General features: G+C 42.7%; 1 pseudogene; it reads left to right on the forward strand.

Annotated features, from left to right (window-relative positions):
* Nucleotides 1-8,002: 8,002 nt before the first annotated feature.
* On the forward strand, nt 8,003-9,267 carry LOC147433539 (dnaJ protein homolog; annotated as a pseudogene).
* The last annotated feature ends 1,106 nt before the right edge of the window (nt 9,268-10,373 follow it).

Below are 10,373 nucleotides of genomic sequence, written 5' to 3' on the forward strand. Positions count from 1 at the left end.
CACAAACACAACATCCTGTGAGACCAAGATACACTTTGTTTGCAGATGATACAACATATAACCTTTGCTTTCAACACTATAACCAACAAAAATACATTTGACAACCTTATCATCCAGTTTTCTGCTCTATGTTTGTGGCACCAAAGCATATGCCAAACATCCAAAAATGTGCATGTGCTCAATAGAAGAATTTCTATCATGCCATGCTTCATATGGAGTCATAGACTGCAAAGATTTTTTAGGAAACATGCTAAGTACATAAGTGTCATCATTGCTACTGCTCTCATCAAGCCAATTGGCTGCCATCATTGCTCAAGATGAAGGCCCGCCTATTTAAAGACCCCCTATTTAGAAGTCTAGCCTTGAAAGCGATGAGCAAGATCCAAAAAGATGTACATGTGGCAAGCCCTAGGGCTTGGGGAATCTTTGCCAATAATTTTTAGAAAGCAATCAAAATTGCAAGTCCTATAAGAAAGAAATACCATGAGGGGCACCTGAAGAAACTCGTGGCCAAAGTTAATCTACTAAATTCTAAAAAACAAGAAGGGTCTACCTTAGAACTGGATCATAGAAGGTGCTTGGAAGCCAAGGGAGACCTGACCGACTACCAATTGGAGGAGGTGAGAAAGACCAGAATATTGTCTAAAGAAACCTTCTTCCAACTGGAGGAGGCTAATCAAAATCACCTTTACAGAGCCCTCAAAGTCAAGAGAAATGGGGATATAGTCCACTCTCTCACCGATGGAGAAGTGAAAGTGATCAACTTGTTCATGCTCCCGTATATACCTTTCAATGGTCCACTATTGAAGCTTGCCAAATGCAATTGGAAAGACTTCCTTAAGCCGGTAAAAATATTCCTATGGATTAACAACACCAAAGACTCAAAGGCTTGGCAGTGCGCTAGCTGGGAAACAGTTGTCAGACCGGTCGAGCAAGGCGGTCGTGGGATTCTTAACCCTAGTGTCCACGCGGAGGCCCAATGTGCTAAGTTTGTGGCTGTACTCGTGAAGCAAGACCAATCTTGGGCTACTATGGAAAATGCCAAGCTATACTCACAAGGTGGTTACTGGAACGGGCTCAAGGTACACGACAAACTATTTGCCCCTCAGTGGGGGCTAGCCTAAAACTTGAGAATGTGATGAGCAAGCTCATTAGGAAATGCAAAAGAGTAGTGGAAACTTTGGGGTGGGGAGAACTTAGAAGGTATTTTTAAAACTTTGCATCTCATTGGTCCCTGTGAGACTGACTAAGGTGGGAAGCATCTCTCTGAACCCATTTTAGAGGGAATCTGCTAGAAAGATCAATAACAAAGGCATCCGACGTCTGGACCAATGTGGGATTGTAGTAGTAACCGACGAAAAATAATAGACCAAATAATTCTCCACTACAACCTGGATGGGATTGAAAGGCTTTTGATGAACAGAGCCATGGAACGGATGGAGAGCTGGTGCCTACCTAGCTGTGAGTCTTAGTTTGAAAGGAAAGCATGGCAATGGCCTAAGAATAGACACTTTGTTAAGCCTCAAACCAAAGAAGTATACCGTGACACACTTATGGATTTGATGGATTGGTTCTTTCCATTGAACAAATAGTGGTGCATGAAGTGGCCAGAGTCAAGATGGGAGGAAGTCACCAAGAACATTTGATGCCCACAGTGGCCACTCAATATGAAGGTCTTTCTCTAGAAGGTACTGTGAGAAGCCTTGCATACTTCGGTAAAGGCTCTAGCTAGGGGAATTGGCCCGGATAGATGCTCTCAATGTAGAATGGCTAGCAAAGACCTCTCCCGCCTTTTCAAGGAATGCCCTGCGATCAAGGGCCTTGCGGGTAAGATATGAACTTTGCACCTGGAAGATAGGCTTCTATAAGAACGATATATTCTTAGGAGGGAAGGTTATTAAAATCCACAATCTGCTTATTGCAACACCACCCAATGCCTCTATTCCACACCGCAAATTCACACAAACCTCTCTCTCTCTCTCTCTCTCTCTCTCTCTCTCTCTCTCTCTCTCTCTCTCTCTCTTGGCATACACAAACTTCAGTTCAAGATTGCACCAACCACACCGCAACTGGTAACACAAGAAAAGTACATGAGTAGAAGAAGGGAGGAGTGGGGAATCAACACCGACAGGGGGGAAAAGGGCAAGCTTCTTCTTGCACAAGCTTACAAGAGTTCCATGCTCTACATAGAGGAAAGCTCCTCTCACTTTCTCTCCAAAAATCTCCCTAGCCAAAGCCCTTTACAATGTTTTTAAAAAACCTCTTATAGGTTACATTTTCAAAAAAAATAAAAATAGTGGGTTCTCCTTGCCCGATCAACTCAAGGGCTCCTCCTTTTGAAAGGGGTTGATTTTTTATCCACTTGGGGGCACTATTTTAGCACCCTTGGTGGGCTACCATCACCTCATCATTTCACTCTCTCACACACACTTTGAAAGTTCTCTCCTCATTTCACTTTGTTTATCACGGCACCATGACAACCCATTTGGTGCACAACTGCCTTCAAATCAAAAGTTTTTGGCCATCTATGAGCCCGCAGACACCACTTCTAATAGGACAGACCATGCCATCATCATTCTTGTCCAAGCAATGCCATGCAAAGGGCCACCACCACCACCACCATAGAGTGTCACATCCACTGGCATGCTCACAAACACAGCGCCCACAAAGGCCGCACCACCGACGCGATTTCCACACAAGAGAGGACTCCCTCTCTCTCTTGCTTTGTTGCTCATGGAGGGTGCTCGCCACTGCCCATATAGTCAATGCTCTGAGGCCATGATAGTGCATGTGGGATTATTTAGGGGCCACATGGCGCTCCTTGAAGCCCTCACACTTCCAAGGCCCCCAATACCCCTTATGAACTCTACAAATTTCATTTTTCCTTCCCTTTTGTTGCCCCAACTTTAGGACTTTGCAATCCTCTCCTCACTTGCCCAGATGATAACCTATAAACTCCCATCAAAAGACCACATTTTTGGCTTTGAACTCCCTTTCCTCAGCCCCCTTTTGATCTCAATGGGCCCACCAACCAAGGCCATTAGAAACCGAGAAAATCACCTGACAATTCCCCACCCTCTTCCGGCACCAACTTCTGATTGCAATAACTTGGCGTTCGTTATTCCATTTAGTGAGCCATAAAACTTGGCTAATCCCATACAATGTACATGACACTTGAGGCCCCAGTCGAGGCCCAAAAATTCTTAGCAAGCACGCTTCCCAACGTGGGCATAATGGCCCCCAACAAACATTCAACTAGCCATAACTTGCTCATTAGAGCTCCGATTGACAATCCGAGAAGCTAGACATGCTCCACAACTTGAGATCTTCAATCTTATTTGTTGACACCATCTATGGCCATTTGTCCCCATCTCCCTTTCTCGTTAGGGATCTGCCAAGCTTTCTAACTTTGAACCTCAATATATCTCACACCAGGGCTCTGTTTGAGGAGCCGTTTAGATCGGCTTCTAGAGAACTTTGAACACTACATTCTTGAGCATTAGAATAGACCTTCAAATCGTTGTACTCACCTTGTTAATTGGCCTTGTTTGGAGCCTTTCTAGCCAAAAAATTCACATTCTGCATACATTTTCACCGTCTCTTGCTTGCCCAAACCTCACATACTAGCCTTAACATTTGGCCTCACACATGTAGGCACCCTTTGCACTGCTTGGCACCGCTTGTAATTCGGACTAACTTTGCTTGCAACATCATTGCCGACCCCCTGTTGAACATTTATGTTCAGCCAAAAACAACTTTATTGAACTAGAAACCTGCAATATTTTGTTAGCACTCAAGCACACTTTAAAAAAATCAACCATATGTACAATATGTACAAAATTGTATGTCCATTACCTGTGAGCCTCTTTATGTGGGTTTCCCACTGGCTACAATTTGGTTCACATTGGGTACAAAACTCATGTCGAAGTATAGCTTAAGCCGCACCTCATTTACCTTGTTTCTAAGCAGCTTGCTATCAGTTTGATAGGTCCCATTTGGAAAAGCTTTCTACATTCTATATGGACCCATCCATTTCTTCATGAAATTCTTCGGGAAAGTAAAATCCAAGTAGCTCTCATACTTCTTCACCAGCTCTCCTTCTTCTATCTTCTTATTCGGCAAGCTTTTATTGAACTTAGCAATCTGTATCTTCCGTTGCTGCACGTAATAGTCCCTTGCTACCTCCATGTCCATTTGCAAAGCTTCAAGATTAAAAATTTGATCCTGTAGCATCACTTGCTATGTGGCATTGACTGGCCCCATCCCTTTTAGAGCACCTAGCTATGTATGTACTGGCAACAATCTTACCATAGACCAACTCGAATGGAGTAAAATTGGTTGCCACTTTGTAGGACGTCCTGTATGCCCATAAGAATTTCTCAAGATTCACTTCTCACTCTATTTTCTTCTTATAAACACACTTTGTCAACATCTTTATAATTTGACCATTTGCACTTTCTACCAAACCATTGCATTGAGGATGATAAGGTGAAGAAAACCGATGTTGGATGCCCAGTTTCTCCACCAAATCCTTCATAAGTTTGCTTCTAAATCCCTACCCTCTATTAGATATGAGCACCCATGGTACTCCAAAACAATTGCAAATGTTATAAAAAACAAACTGAGCTACCACATGTGACATGAGCATTCACCTCCTTGATAGCTTTAGCATTGACCCACCTGGTAAGGTAGTCAATAGCCACCACAACGTATTTCTTCCCACTTGTCGGCTTCAAGAGTGGACCGATGGCATCCAAATCCCACTTCTCAAAAGTATTTTGGGCGATGATGCCCCCCTGCAACTCGGCTATCAACCTTCTCTCACCCATAGACTGGCATTCATGGTGGCAGGTTTTGCACCAATAGTGCACATCACATGCTACTCGAGACCACCAAAACCTTGCCCTCAACATTCGAAACAAAACTTGGTCATTACCCTGATGTCCACTCTCCTCATGACATTGTTGCAGTACCATACCAATTTCTTCTTGCAAATCACCCTCTATAGCACTTCATCCCATCCATAGGTCGTAAGATCCTCCCATATCAATGTAAATTTGCGAGACTTTTACACTATCCTTTGCCTTTGCAGCTTGGACAACTTTTTAGAGCATTGATATATGCTCAAAAAGTCCTCAATATCCTTTAAGGTCTCATGACCTGCATAGGTGGCCGGGGCCACATATAAACCTGTAACCTGCACCTGCACTTTGCTGTTTGCAAGCTGATCTGCTTCTTAGTTCAGCTCCCTTTTAACATGCTTGAATTGAATCTCTTCAAAAAACTTCGGTAACTTCTTAATGGCATAGAACCAATGCTTTAACAAATCCTGTTTCACTTGCCATTGGCCTAACAACTACTTGATGACCAATAAAGCATCACCCTTTACCACCAACCTGGAAATTCCAAACTCCACATACTGTTTCAATCCCAAGTGTAAAGTGAGATAATCCGCCTCACTATTGGTACAAACGTCCTCCAAGTCGTAGGCCCCTTAAAAAAATAACTTTTGCTATGTAGATCCCATATCACCACACCTCTGCGTGCCTTTTGTATCACCCTTCTATATGTACCATCAAAACACATGGTAAAAGATCCCACTAAATCAAACTCTTCTTTAGCTTCATCTCATACCACCTTGGGATAGATTGGAAAATCAACGACCTTGCTGACCAAAATATTCGCCAAGTGAGACCAACTCGTATGGTCGACCTTGAACTCAAACTCAAATTTCTATAGCTCTATCACCCATTTCATGATCTGCTTTCTTGGCTTTAAGTGCAACACTACTTTAGGTAACAAATTGTTAGCTGTCAACATAAAACTTTCGCACAAATCTGGTAAGCATAAACCAAGGCCATGACCCACTACTCTGCTTCAGTGTCACCCATAGTGCACTAAGGCCTTTAGCAGGACAAAAAAGAAGGGGGGTTGAGATTTGTATCATTTTTTTTGTTTTTTTTAATGAATAAAGCCACCCTACACACCATCATAGGCTTGTAGCCTAGCGGTTTAGCTTGACCCTTGGACATTCAAATTGATGGGTTCAAATGTGAGTAATGAAAAGTGATATAAAAAGTGGTTTTGTTGTAGCCTTTGAAATGGAGAGTGGGTGGAGATTTTGAGCATCTTGTGACACTTCCATATAATGGAATTAGAGTAGAGTAAATAGAAATGGTTTAACTTGACCCTTGGACATTCAAATTGATGGGTTCAAATGTGAGTAATGAAAAGTGATATAAAAAGTGGTTTTGTTGTGGCTTTTGTAATGGAGAGTGGGTGGAGATTTTGAGCATCTTGTGACACTTCCATATAATGGAATTAGAGTAGAGCAAATAGAAATAGATTCAGGACGGGGCCAATTTTGCATTTGGAGTTTGGAATCTAAGGGAGATTCCACATGTATGCCTCAAGAAAAGGGACGGAAAGGACGTGTGGAGGAGAGAGATACCCCTTTTTCATCGAATAGTTTTTCTTTTGTTTAAGAGTTTTTTTTATTGTTAAAAACTAAATAGGCTACTTCATAAGGGAAGAGTTTTTTTGCTTTAGAGATGGTGGGATGGCACGTGGACGAGCGAGTGAGGGATAGACATTTTGGGCATTGCGAGGGAGAGGTGCCATTGTGTGTTATGGTTTTGAGCCCTTGATTGTTGTGCAAGGAGGACTAGCTGGCCCAAGGTGACAGTAGGAAATGAGAAAATAGGGCCAAGAAATACACGCATGAAGCAAGATGGCACGAACGAATGAAAGGGATGAGTGATTTCTTTTAATGTGAGGCTCAATGCAGTTTGTAAGGACGGGAAGCAGGGCAACTAAAAGTGAGGCCTAGGGGGGGGGGGGGGGGGGAGAGAGAGAGAGAGAGAGAGAGAGAGAGAGAGAGAGAGAGAGAGAGGAAGAAGAAGAAGAAGAAGAGGATTTTAACGTCGTAGGAAACTAACCCAAGAGGCCCTAGAGAGAGAGAGAGAGAGAGAGAGAGAGAGAGAGAGAGAGAGAGAGAGAGAGAGAGAGCTTTGTTTAGGCATGAGGCGACAGAGGGAGAGAGATGCCATATTTTTAGTCGATGACATAGACTAACAGAGAGTTTTTTGTTTATTTGGCCTTGCGTCTTGGCATAAGATAATAAATGGGTTAGAAAGGGTGCCGGGAAAGAAAGAGGAAAGGAAGGAGGGGGGGTGGGGGGTTGTATCATTTTTTGGGCCTGCTAAAGAAAGGCCTTAGTGTTGGGCTAGCTAAGGCATCCTTTCACAGATGGCGTCCACGTGGACGGCCAACACTTTTTGAGGTGAGAAGGCATGCAAAAATATGCTTGGAGCCGTCTGCAGTTGCAGCTGAAGAGAGTAAGCACGCCACGTGACTCACGATGGGAGACTGAAGTCACGAGGTGGAACGCAGAAGACGGGATGGTCAGCACCTGCACATCCTCGATTGCCTGAGAGAGAGAGAGAGACAGATCCTCGATTGCCAGAGAGAGAGAGAGAGAGAGAGAGAGAGAGAGAGAGAGAGAGAGAGAGAGAGAGAGAGAGACTGTGTGGTCACCATCCTTGCTGTGAAGAGAAATTCTTTACGTTAAATCGCTCTTGAAAAGAATACTTATTATTTACATAGGAAGTGGAAGCAGAGGTGGCACTGTAATCGGAGACCCCCAAGCCCCTGCTGCTGCGGGACAATCATCAGCTAATCGCAGGTCCACGTCTTAGCGCCGTCGTGAATGGTGATGAGGATAATACGATGACCATCCCCATGCCCAACATTTCGCCCGCCACCCTGGCCACACTCATCCATTTCTACCGCCACACAGCCTTCCTCTTGCAAACCCTCAATTGCCTCAAAAAGAGAGAGAGAGAGAGAGAGAGAGAGAGAGAGAGAGAGAGAGAGAGAGAGAGAGAGAGAGAGAGAGAGATCATGGTGCGTGCCTACATGAGAGAAAGAGAGAGAGACTATTACCTTTTCCTTTGAATTTCTCATGAGTGTACCTTGCTTATTGCTGCATTAATGAACTCATTTTGTCGTTCAGCTCAAGGAGCAAGCGCAAGCCTATGAGGTGCTAAGTGATCTAGAGAAAAGAGAAATATATGACCAGCATGGTGAGGATGCACTTAAGAGGGAATGGGTGGAGGAGGTGGCCACAATCCTTTTGGAGGTTTGTGCAAGCTATTCTACAATTAGAAGGATGTGAAGTAGTGCCAGGAATTGTTTGAGTTTAATTTTAACGCTATGTGCTTTTTAATATGAAACATTATAGCTAGTACCATGAGTTGTTGTTATAAATTTGTAAATGGGTTACCAAATTGTATTGACTCTTGAGTATGTGGTAGCAGCCGAGGCAGTAGACGTCAAAGGCGCGGAGAGGATGTTGTCCACCCTCTGAAGGTCTCTCTTGAGGACTTGTACAATGGCACATCTAAGAAACTATCTTTGTCGAGAAATGTCCTTTGTCCGAAGTGCAAAGGGTATGGTACCCAGCTGGTACTATTACGTGGTCTTTGTATTTGCTCAATGTGAAAGAATGCCTATGGTTATTCCTTGTTGCAGGAAAGGCTCAAAAAGTGGAGTCTCCATGAAATGTGCTGGTTGTCAAGGGTATGGTATGAATGTTTCTATAAGACAGCTTGGCCCTACTATGATTCAACAGATGCAGCATGTTTATCCTGACTGTAAAGGTTCAGGTATGATCTTTTGGGTTATGCCTTTTTGAAATTTCGAGGAAAAAGAATTGGACTGCTGACCAATATGTGTTGGTGCAAGCAAAACTATAAGTGAGAAGGACAACTGTACACAATGCAAAGGTGAATAAATAGTACATGACAAGAAAATGATGGAAGTGCATGTGGAGAAAGGCATGCAACATGAGAAAAAAATCACATTTCCAAGAGAAGCACATGAGGCGGTAGGTGCCCTTATATGCAAGGTTATCAATCTACTTTGACGCGGTTGGAGCTGAAACTCTATAACTGTTTTTTTTGGCAGCCCGATATTGTCACAAGTGATATTGTCTTTGTTTGGCAACTCAAGGAGAATGCCAAATTCAAAAGAATCATTTTTGGGGGTGACACATTGGAAGCCTGCAAGGTTGGTCTTCTGTGCTCATGTGGCTCATTGTGGATTCACCTTAAGTTATGATGATTAATTGAGATTTTTCTTGCAGTTTTATAAGGATTTCTCCACTGCCCTAAAAGGAATTGTTGGGACAAGCGAGGGGGAGGTGACCGAATCATCGGCGTAGCAATTTTCTGTAAATATGAGAGTTCCATTGGAGTTAATTTATAGCAAATGTAAATACGAGAGTTCCAATTGGAATTCATCATGTATAGAAAATGTCAGCTTTTCACACAGATGGAAAGAGGCTTATCCTCAAGTTTTATAGCGCTGCAATTGGTTACTGCAAAGTTTGTAGGTGTTGTTCCCGAGGCTAACACTTCAAGTTCATTCAAACCATTACTTGTGCCTCATTGGACGATAATATGATGAAATTTGGTCGGGTTTGGACGAGCATTTTTCAAGAATAATGTGAAGAACACTCTCAACCTACCCCATTCTTTAGGAACATGAAGATGATATCTGTCATGGGTGTTTTGCAGCATATGCTCTCTTCCTTGTAATGTATAGTCAAAAGGATATAAAAACACATGCTTAGCAATCTATCAATGCTTTGTAATGAATCAAAGCCTCGTACTTCGGGCTCTTATCATTATATATATGCCTTCCATCCCTTTATTGTGAGAGAAATACATGTTCAAAAGTTCAATCAGAACAATGCCTTTGATGATGTGTTGTGCAAACTTTCTTTTGGCAGAGAATTTCCTTCTGAGAAATGTGAGAAATTCCTATGAAAACTCATTGAAGTGCTAGGAACATGATGACGCTGATAGAAGTAAAGAAATATGCATTCTCGACGACTAAGGCGAGTGGTATATACCCATCTCCAATATATGTCCATCCCTGCCATGTTAATGAAGAAGAATTGCAAACGTGGAAAAAATGTCATTGTGGGTAGGCCCTCGTGATCTCACCTTGTTTTTAATGAATAAGGCCACTCTAATCACCATCAGAGGCTTGTAGCCTAGCGGTTTAGCTTGACCCTTTGACATTCAACGTGATGGGTTCAAATTTGAGTAATGAAAAGTGATACACAAAGTGGTTTTCTTGTGGCCTTTGAAATGGAGATTGGATGGAGATTTTGAGCATCTTGTGAAGATGCCACGTACTTAGGGTGCTCTGTCAAGATTAAATTATACTAATTTGGTCTTATGCTTTAGACATATATAAGGCAATATAGGTGTGCCAAATTTTCAAAGGGATTTAATAATAGGAATCTTTTTTTTTGCAGTAGTACTCACAATATGTGAATGTAGGTTATATTAACCACAAAACGT

Source organism: Adiantum capillus-veneris, chromosome 19 (genome assembly GCF_014529385.1).
Source record: "Adiantum capillus-veneris isolate H3 chromosome 19, ASM1452938v2, whole genome shotgun sequence".
Lineage (NCBI taxonomy): Eukaryota > Viridiplantae > Streptophyta > Polypodiopsida > Polypodiales > Pteridaceae > Adiantum > Adiantum capillus-veneris.